Genomic DNA, 10795 nt, shown 5'->3' on the forward strand with positions numbered 1-10795 from the left:
TATGTCTTTTTTTTTTTTTTAGCATTCACTTACTCACTCAATTTGCTTGTATTCTCAAATGTCAAAAACAGAGACCTTGGGGTCTGTGTTGTGGCTCAGTGGGTTAGAACTCTTCTTGTGATGCATCCCATATCAGAGTTCTTGTCTGAGTCCTAGTTACTCTATTTCCCATCCAGCTTCCTCCTAAGGTACCTGGAAGGGCAGTGGAAAATGGCTCACGTGCATGCTGCCCTGTCACCCATGTGAGAGACTGGACTAGCGTTCCTTGCTCCTAGCTGCTGGCTTTAGCCTGGCTGGGACATGGGCTGTCTGGCCATTTGGGGAGTGTACCAGCAGATGGAAGATTTTCTCTCTCTCTTGCACTCTCTCTCTCTCTCTCTCTCTCTGTCTCTGTCTCTCTCTCTAACACACACACACACACACACACACATGCACACACACATTTCTGGTTTCAAATAAGTAAATCATTAATCAATCTTCAAAAAAAAAAAAAAAAAAAAAAGGAAAAGAAAAACGCAGAGGTTGTAAGTCACTTCATTACTCAATAGAGGGCCACTTCCGAAGATCTGTGGAAGTTCTTTTCTAGAGAACATGAGATTGTCATAAAAGTACTGACTCCTCTAGGGTCCCTTTTAATGGATGATAAACTGTACTATTCATAGGTACTACTTTGAATCCCTAGTTTGAGTAGCTGTGAGAAAACCATGGCCACATTTAGAATTGCATTTTTTTAATTTATTTGAAAAGTAGAGTTATAGACAGTGAGAGAGAGAGACAGAGAGAAAGGTCTTCCTTCTGTTGGTTCATTCCCCAAATGGCCGCTACGGCCTGCGCCGCGTGATCTGAAGCCAGGAGCCAGGTGCTTCCTCCCAGTCTCCCATGCGAGTGCAGGGGCCCAAGCACCTGGGCCATCCTCCACTGCCCTCCTGGGCTACAGCAGAGAGCTGGACTGGAAGAGGAGCAACCGGGACTAGAACCTGGCACTCATATGGGGTGCCGGCACCGCAGGCGGAGGATTAACCAAATGAGCCATGGCTCTGGTCCCCTAGAATTGCATTTATACACAGTGCTTTATCGGAAGATAAGAAACAGGAAGTGAGTACAAGGGAAGATAAATTCAGGATTGTTGTCACATTCATGAGAAACCTCAAACTAGAAAACTCCATGGGTGCCCTGTAAGCTTGGCAAGGAATGCTTAGATCTTAGGGGATAGGAGATCTTACCAGATCTAAAATGATATCAATTAGAAAGTATCAAGTTACACAAAGTGAAAGGCAGCTGAGAACAGGAGATATGTAATTTTGTGTTATCATACAAACAGTTTCAGGAGTGTACCCTTAGGGGATTTGAAAGGGACACACAACACAGCCCTTGTCACTAAAAGTAATAGATTAAGAAGTGTGGCACTTTGAGGTCAAAGGAATCATGGACTGTTTCATGTGGCTGCAGACACCAGGGAGAAAGAAGCCACTAAAAATGCTACTGCTATGATGAGGCACAGAGAGTTCCTGGAGGCCACAGTTAGTGCAGAGAGAAGAGCTTCTGTCTCCTACTACCAGGCAAAGACTTCGCTATTACCCTAGCCAGCCTGAGAACTCAGAGGCATCAAAAGACACTGCTAATAAGGAAGTAGGCACAGAAGCTGTAAGCAACATCTGGAAGTGTTTGCAATATAATGTCAAGTGCAAATGAAAGATGTACAACTTTATATATAATATTATCTAGACATGTATATTATGTATGTCCATATGCATAAAATTACAGAATTAATACTTTCTTCAATGAGTTTTACTTAATGTTATACTCAAGAGAAAGAATTTATTTTGCTACTTCAGTCTGATTTCTATAAAAGTGTATATAACATGTACCATTTTTGAATTAAAACCATCTTATTCTCCTTTGAAATAGTTTTATAATTTGATTACTGATACATCAAAGTGGATTTTCAAAATATTATGTGAGGAGTAAGGAGTGAATAAGAGTTCAGAGTCCTGTACACTTTACTTCTGCAACTGATCAAAGAGAGTTTTTGGGGAAGGAAGCCTAACAACTTCCAAGATATTTGAAGAACATCTTAAAGTACTAGTTCCAACTGCAGGAGTTATTGGACTCAGTTCTCAAGGAAGCAAAATGAATTCATGGTATTTATCACCATGTGCCAACCTAAGGAGACAGAGACATCTATCAGAGTTGCTGAGGCCATGTGAGATAGGAACCTTAACGTTTGGTTCAAGCAATTAAGTCATGGTTGTGGGTAAGGGATGTTCCACTGAACTCCCTTCACACAGGGTTTCTGTGAGAAAGAGGGATCAGAGGGGAACACTTAGGATCAAAATCAGGCAGTAAATAGAAGAAGAATGCTAAAAGTTTTCTTAGAAACCATGAATTTTTATTTTCAAATTAGTGACTTTTTTCCTTAAAAATAGTACCAGCCAAAACAGACCATGACCTTCACAGTTATATTTTTCTCCTTTTGTACAGAATTTATCTTCAGTCTCTTTGTAATATAATATTGTTGTTTTAAAAATGGGCCATTCCTGTTGTTTACATTCTAAGTAAAAGTTGATGTGTATACTCACCGCCAAAGTGCTCAGATAAAAACAGAGAGCAAGAAGAACGGTCTCTAGACAGTGCCAGGGCAAGTGGTCAGATGAAACTCACTGCTTTAGAAAGCAAGAGGACATTGGGTGTTCAGAGGTATTAGGATAACTATCCCTAGGCATGAAACAGGATTGTTTGTGTCAATTAATAAGACTGTTTTGAATTTCTACAAAAATACACATCATGTGAAGAACTCCTAGTTCATTACTTCCAAATCTCTAGTCCACACAAAGAAGGAAAGAAGTCAGAAATCAAAGCCAGCTTCCACCTGTAGTAAAACCACATACTCAGATCAACATACGAGATGATTTAGTAGTTAATCATCATGTAAATGACTTAAAATTTGGAATAAATCATATCCTTGATTATGGCAGATATTAATCTATGTAAATCACTTGAAATAATATTCACATATTCATTAAGATTAACATGGCAATCAGTAGGATGACAAACATGGCAGTATGTTTACCACATATATCCAGTAACTTATGGGTTAAAAATATTTGGTGAGTTCCTACATATTCACTTGTATGCAGTCACTCTACCTTTCATTTTCACCATGGACTTGTTTCACTGAAACGTACCAATATAGTCAAGATGTCTTATTGAACTAAATATAGATCAGTAATGGTGGAGGCCCTGTCTTTTCTCCTTTTTTAAAAGATGTATTTTATTTGTTTGAAAGGAAGAATTACAGAGAGAGAGAGAAAGAGAGAGTGCACTTCTATCTGCTGGTTCACTCTCTAAATGTCCACAATAGTCAGGGCTGGGCCGGGTCGAATGCAGGAACCAGAAGCTTTATCTGGATCTACTATGTGGGTGCAGGGGCCCACAGATCATATTTGGCTGCTATCCTGAGTGCATTTAACAGGAAGCTGGATTGGAAGTGGAGCAGCTGAGACTTGAACCGGCACCCATATGGGATGTTGGCGTTAGAGGTGGTAGGTTAAGTCTTTATGCCACAATGATGATTGTGAGGCTGTTTAAAAAAAATTTATTGATATAAAGAAAACAGATTTTACGTATTGTTTAGGTTCAACTATAAACAACTATAAGAATATAACCATCAACCTTCCCTCAACCTCCCTCCTTCCTTTCCTTTTTTAAAAATTTTTGCAAAAACATAATTTCAGTCTATTCCGTAATCACAGTCTTGGTGGACCACTAACCATAATATTTAACAAGTACAGAGTAGAAAGAAAAAACTTATTCAAGGAGTATACTTGTGAAAAGTCTGCACCAATTATTGGTATTTATGATGCAAAAAGAACACAATAATCCAAGGACTGCCATGAAGAAACTAGGGAAATGAAAATAGTAACTTTGACAGTAGCACTTTCAGAGTTGAGTGTCATGATTTGAGAAATGAAAAGGAAGTCCAAGCAAAATAAAAAGGCAAACACTTTGCTGCATTTTCTTACTTTGTTTATGAGAATTGAGATTTTTTTTTCATTTTTATTCTACTTGACTAATCCCTCAATTGAAGATAGAAAGCATCAGTAACAGTTCTCATAGAATTATTAAGTACTCAATTGTATTCTGTTTCCTGGCTGGCTTCATTTTAGCTTTGTATTCTGAGGAAACCTCTGATTTTATATATATATATATATATATATATATATATATATATATATATACCTTTTCAACCATAAACATCAGTAAGCATTGAAAGCTTGAGCCAATTCTGTAATCCTATCCAGCCCTGATCTCCTGTTACCAGAGCTTTACAAGTCCTTACATTCATGTCATGTCTTTGACATTCATAGCAGGCACAACAAAATGAGCTAAAATAAAACAAGTGATACTTACATGAAAGGTATAAAACCACTGTCTTCAGGGTCCTTATCTTTTCAATAAACTATAGAATTTATGCCTAGTTTTTTCCTTAAGAGAAAACTTGATCATGTTTCACACCACCTATTCTTGACACTTAAGCTGTAATAAAAGGGCTTCTTTTCTTTCGCATAGCTGTTTTCTTTCAAAAAATTAAATCTGTGTAAGGAACCTTCTGCCAAAGGGCATCTAATTCTTATCATTTCATGCTATTTTTTGTTACTGCCAGAAAATATATTCTCAAGGCAAACTCCAAAGTTAAATTTATATTGAAGGCCTTTAACTTCATATAGATGTGGTGCAATTTTCTCTGCCCTCTGTGCAATTGAAAGAAGAAACAACACTACTGCAGATGAAAAGAATAGAAAACAGAGCTTTATTTCAGGGATGTAACAACTAAGAGATCTGGTTCTTAGTCACCAAATACTCTTGCTTTATGTATATCATTATTCAAACCAACACAAATGAATCTGAAGCTTTGGGGAATTAAATGACTTGCCCCAGGTCACCCAGCAATTAAGTAATAGTCAAGAACTGAACATTTATCCACTCATAGACCCTGAAATCATAAGAACTATGGTAAATCACATTCAAATATAGCTTTAAGCTCAGACTTTCCTATTTATATAGAGAACAAAAGCTGAACAAATGTAAAGTTTCAAAAATATACCATACATGAAATTCAAAGAGTTTAAACGTGTATCATTCTTTTTTACTTAGCCATTTTATCAAAGTTATAAAAAAAATGATGCTTGGTCAAACTTGAGTCAAGCCCCTTTGTGCTCTTCCTTGCAAATTTTAGTTTTTACCAAATAAACGTCCATCCTCCTTATCTGATTGTCTTGGGCATTTTGTCAGATTCTTTCTTCACCATCCCCTAGGTAATACTGATCACCTTGACCCGTCTTCAGCGGGAATTCTATTAGGTCAGCTTAGCCAGAATCCTCCAAGCCCCTTCCCCTGATGTTTTCCCTTACAAATTACACATTGTTCCTTGTCTATAAATCCCCATGTGCTCCAACTATAAGAGCTCTGTCCCCCACTTGAAGATGCTGTTGCAGAGATCTCAACAGCTACCATAATGGTCCTGAATCATGTCTGCCTCCATGTGCTTTAAGGAATGTCATTAGATAAATTTTTAAGAAAAGTCTGGGTTAGGATACACTGACTTTTTAAAATAAATATAGGGATGGCCACTTTGTAGCTTTCTTCTGGAGACTATGTGTAAAGAACAAATTTTCTGCTTACAGAATAAGACATTCAGTTTGTAGACATAATCTATTTCTATATCTCTTTATCTGTTTCTCACAATATTGATGTCATTTGCATTCTAAAATTTAAATATTAGCTGCTGTTTTGGGCACATAACTAACAGTGACGTATATTAAAAACTAAAGCAGAGAGCGCAGCTCTGCAGCAACAGGAAGATAGGAGCTATAAATCAGGAATGGAAGACATCCACTGTGGGTTTAAGCCTTGTCTGTCTTGCAGGTAGACCTGTCTGTACTGTGGCTGTCGAAGGGATGCTATCACACACCAGAATGCTGTTGGAGTTTTCATTAAAGTAGTAGAAGTAGAGGTGAAACATAAAGAAGGGCAGTTTCCTGTCTACTCTGCAGTCTAGAAGAAAAGAAAAATTCATCCATGGACAAATCATGTGCTGTTTTCCAACCTTAATCTTTTCACCAAGGATGAAACTATTTAAAGCGTAAGATGCCAACAGATCACGAAGAGCCCTGTGGTTCCAGTCATAGGTCATTCTGCCTGAATGGGGGGATTTGTTATGTGATGCCTACTATTCCCAGCCCTTTCTGTGGCTGGGGCACGAGATTTTCCCTGCATTAGAAGGTTGTTGAGACCTGAAGCCTGGGAAGGTGCATTGAAAATTACACAGGAGCTCGTTGTGAAGAGGCTTTTCTCCCAAGCTCCAGCATCCAAGCTAAAAGTAGCCTGTTTGCAGCTTTTGTGGCTTTGGCTGTTCTTTTAACACTTATCGTTGGAGCCCTCTACTGCCTGTGCAGGAAGGGGCACCTTCAGAGAGCCAGTGCAGTCCAGTATGACGTCAACCTGGTGGAGACGAGCAGTGCCAGTGCCCACCGGGAACTGCACTAAATAAATGCGAAAGGAATTCCTTCCAACAAGATGACGAAGATTCCAGATGGAAATATGGATTTACGTAAGGGAGTAAAAAACGTTGGAAAAGGAACCACACAGATGTTTGGTCAAACACGGATGGTGCTGTGAGTGCTCCTGGATGAAACTGAAATTTAAATGGGTGGGTTAGGAGAAAGGCAGACACCCGTCTCCACAGTGCAAGGAGCCCCATTCCCTTAAGGAAATGAATAAGACCAAAGGCTGACCTTCCCCAAGCAAGAAGAATCTCCCACAGAGCGCTGTCTCACTTCCTGCACAGCACCTGCGCCCCTGGTCCCTCAGGCTGCTCATAGACCTGAACTGCAGCTCTCCTGAGGCTCCCTCCAGCCTCCTCCAGCAGATTTGGGATCCCTGAAGCCTGTGGACCACAAGAGTCCGTTCCATTAAATAAATCTCTCTTTGTATATGAATGCATCCTACTGGTTCTGCTCCGGAGAGTTTTGACTGACACAAATGCACCTAAGTAACAGAGCTTTGAGCTGCATAAAGCAACCCTGGAAGAACTGCAAGAAGAAATGGGCAGACCCCTACGACCATCAGAGGCAGCAGTGACTGTCTGAACAGCTGGTAAAAGAGGCAGAGAAAATCAATGAAGATACACTAAATTTTAACAACACTCTCCACCAGCTTGACCTAACTAGTATAACACTCCAGCCAACAACAGGATGTACCCTTCTCAGGTGCGCATGGAGATTTATCATGATAAACCACATTCTGGTAGACATGACCCCAGGAAACCTAAGAAGATTCAAGTCATACAGAAAAGCCTCTCTGACCACAAAGGAATTAAATAAGAAACAATAATAGAAACATCTCTGGGAAATCCTCAAATATTTGGAAATAAAATAGCACACTTCTAAAGAACTCAGGAGTCTAAAAGGAAGTCAAGGCGGGTTGGGCAGAGTGCAGTGTGGCGCAGCAAGTTAAGACACTGCTTGTGACCCCAGCATCCCAGCTTCTGATCCAGCTTCTGCTGGTCCACGTCGGAAGATGGCCCAAAGGCTTGGGTTCCTGGCACCCAGGTGTGAGACCTGGCTTGAGATCTAGGCTCCAAGCTTTGGCCTGGCCCAGCCCTACCTGTTGAGGGCTTTTGGGGAATGAACCAGCAGATGGAATTCACTCACTTTCTGTTTCTGTCTTTCTCTGTCTGCCTTTCAAATAAAATGAAAATAATAAAAAATGTGTAAAGAATAAGATGGAATTCCTACCAATACTACAAATATTAAAAGGATAATAGTGCAGTGTTTGAACAACCTAGATGAAATAGGCAAATTCTTTGAAAAATGAAACTCCTAAATCTCTCACAGAAACAGGGAACTTGGATACTCCTGTAATAATTCAATTTGGATGTGTTTACATCTTTTCGGAGTTGATGGATAGAGGACCTATATGAACAAGTCAATTGTATTCCTATATAAAAGTAACAACTGATGTGGAAATTTTAAGAACAATATCATTTACAACAGCATCATGAACTATTAAGAACATAGCGATATAGCTGAAGAGAAATGGGGAAAACCTATGCAGTGAAAACTATAAAACAAAACAATGTTGAGAGAAATTAAATGAAGGCCTTCATAAACAGAGGCATACTGTGTTCAAGGCTTTGGAAGATCCAGTATTGTTAAGATGTCAGTTTTCTTCAAATTGACCTGTAGACCTGATGCCACCCCAGTGAAATCCCAGCAAGTGGTGGTGTAGAGGCTGACAGGGTGAGTCTAAAATTCCTACAGAAATACTAAGGACCCAGAATGGCAAAAATTTTGAAAAAGAACAAAGCTGTCTGTTTTCTCAGCATAGTATAAAACTGCAAAACGGACGAACTCTGAAGAGAACATGCTAAGTGAAGTAAGCCAGACACAAGAGTCAGTGTGTGACTGCACATGTGTGAGGGACCCAGAGCAGTCAAATACAGACACACAAAGGGGCTGCAGAGAGGAACGGGGACTTCCTGGTTCAGGAGCAGAGTTTCGGTTTGGGATGCAGACCCAGGCCTGGAGATGGTGGTAACGGTAGGGACCGTGTGGATGTACTTACCGCCACTGACGTGTGCGCTGGAGGGGGGCTGCGATGATACACTCTGTCCCGAGTACCTCGCAAAGTCTGTGGGGATGCACATCTTTTTTTTAAAACAAATGTTTTTGAATGTCATTTATAAATTTTTTCAACTTTTATTTAATAAATATAAATTTCCAAAGTAAAAAAAAAAAAAACTAAAGCAGATAAAATATAAGGCGATTTCATTACATAGTGTTCTAAGAGGGGAGTAAAGAGATTCTTTGTAAAAGGAATTAGCAGTACAATATAGACACTATTATTCTGTCATCTTTTAAGAAGGAGCATAGTAACCATCTAGTTCACTGAATCCTCAGATTCCCAGTTGAGATTTTTAAACTATTTAAAAAGATAAAGCTCTTTTAATAGGAATTGAATTGTATGTCATCCAAATTCACGTTTTGAAATCCAAAGTGCTAGTGTCAGAATGTGACTTCAGGTGGAGACACAGTCTAACCAGTTAATTAAGTTTCCAAATTAAAAAACAAAGTAACAGACATGCGAAAGGTGTACATATTTATGGACTGCCTTGTAATGTAGTATTGTGTGTTGCGCTATCATGGAAATATAGCCATCTTTTAATGCATTTAACATTTGGTTATGATGAAAATAGAGCTAATTAAGTTAAAGAGGTTACTAGTGTGGGCTCTGTTCCAGTAGGAAGGGTGTCCTTTCAAAAAGGGAAAATTTGGATAGACACTTGGAAGGAGAACAACATGTGGCCATTAACAAGCCAAGAGGAGAGGTTCAGAACAGAAGCTTTCCTCACAAGCCTCAGAAGGAGCCAGACCTTCCTACACTGTGATTTTGGATTTCTAGGCTCCAGAACTGGGAGATATTACATTTCTGTTGTTTAAGCAAACCTGTTGATGGTTTATTGTATGGCAACCCTAGCCAACTAATATGAGGGGATCACAAAAAGTTCATGAAAATGCATATTATGAAAACAATATGCAGAGATTTCAAATTATTTTTGCATTAAAGAAAACTTACCTGTTAATCCATTTAAACAAACTTTTTGAAGTATCCTCATGATACTATTCTTTATTGGCATAGTGGTGTGCCTCTATTCTTATTTATTCTTTATTAAAAGATCATTTACCTGAAAATTCCTTTAAGGTATTAGTATATGGTTTCTATATTTTGAAGTTTTGGAATAATGTGAAAAGGAAAACTTACCAGGGGAATGAGTTTTTTAATTATACTTACAATCACTGATAATCTATTATATATATATATATGTGTGTATATATATATATATAAAATAGGTAATTATACTTTACTGCCTTTTGGACTAAAATTAATTATAACCAGACAGCTATTGTTGGTTACTTAAAAATATTATTCTTGATAGCTTTTTCATAAAAGTAATAAATAGTTGGTCAATAGCCTTCATTATTCCATGGGCCTGAAGAAAGAAATTGTTAAATATGTGTTAAAGTTCATAACTACCAAAAACCCCAGGATATACATTTCCACTCTTGAAACATTTGGAAAATATGAACTTGAGTGAAAAGAAAAAAATATCACTTGACTCACTATCTGTCTCCATCCCCACAAAAGGCATTCTGGAAATGGCAAAAAGATACTCCGTTTTTATTCAGTAAAAACTTGCTCTCCCACGCTATCTTCTGATTTCAATGTCTTTTTTGTGAATGATAGCTTTCCTGCCACCCAAAAAAATAAAAGGCCTGCATACATTGTCGTGGTCTCTGATTCATTTTCCAAAGCATCTTCACATATAGTTTTAGTTAAATCTGGAAGGGTTCTCTTCCACAATTGCCAGTGGCTCAGCGTTCTCAGGTTGCGGTGTTGGTAGCCAGCCTGTATTAGCTGCTCTCGCTGTGTTAAACAGCTATTCAGTATGTATAGCTGTTGGGCCTGACCTTTTCATCCTCGAGTGTTCAGATTAACAGAAAGTAGAGTGGCTGAGAGGTCTCACTGATGGAATCTTTGTGCTCGATTCTTAGTTCAGAATAAGGTGGTAATAACAGTTCTTGGCTTAAGCACAATCCATTTTAAAAGTTCTGTAATTGCTAAATTATAATAATCATAATTATGTGAGATGACTGCAAAGGAGGAGATCAGGAAAAACACTTTTCTGCTCTAAAAGGATTTTTACTTCATCCATTTCAAAGCATGCCTGCTTGAA

General features: G+C 38.6%; 1 pseudogene; it reads left to right on the top strand.

Moving 5' to 3' along the window:
* The first annotated feature begins 5960 nt into the window (after nucleotides 1–5960).
* On the top strand, nucleotides 5961–8700 carry LOC108176558 (pro-neuregulin-4, membrane-bound isoform pseudogene; annotated as a pseudogene).
* The last annotated feature ends 2095 nt before the right edge of the window (nucleotides 8701–10795 follow it).

This window comes from Oryctolagus cuniculus, chromosome 6, assembly GCF_964237555.1.
Source record: "Oryctolagus cuniculus chromosome 6, mOryCun1.1, whole genome shotgun sequence".
Lineage (NCBI taxonomy): Eukaryota > Metazoa > Chordata > Mammalia > Lagomorpha > Leporidae > Oryctolagus > Oryctolagus cuniculus.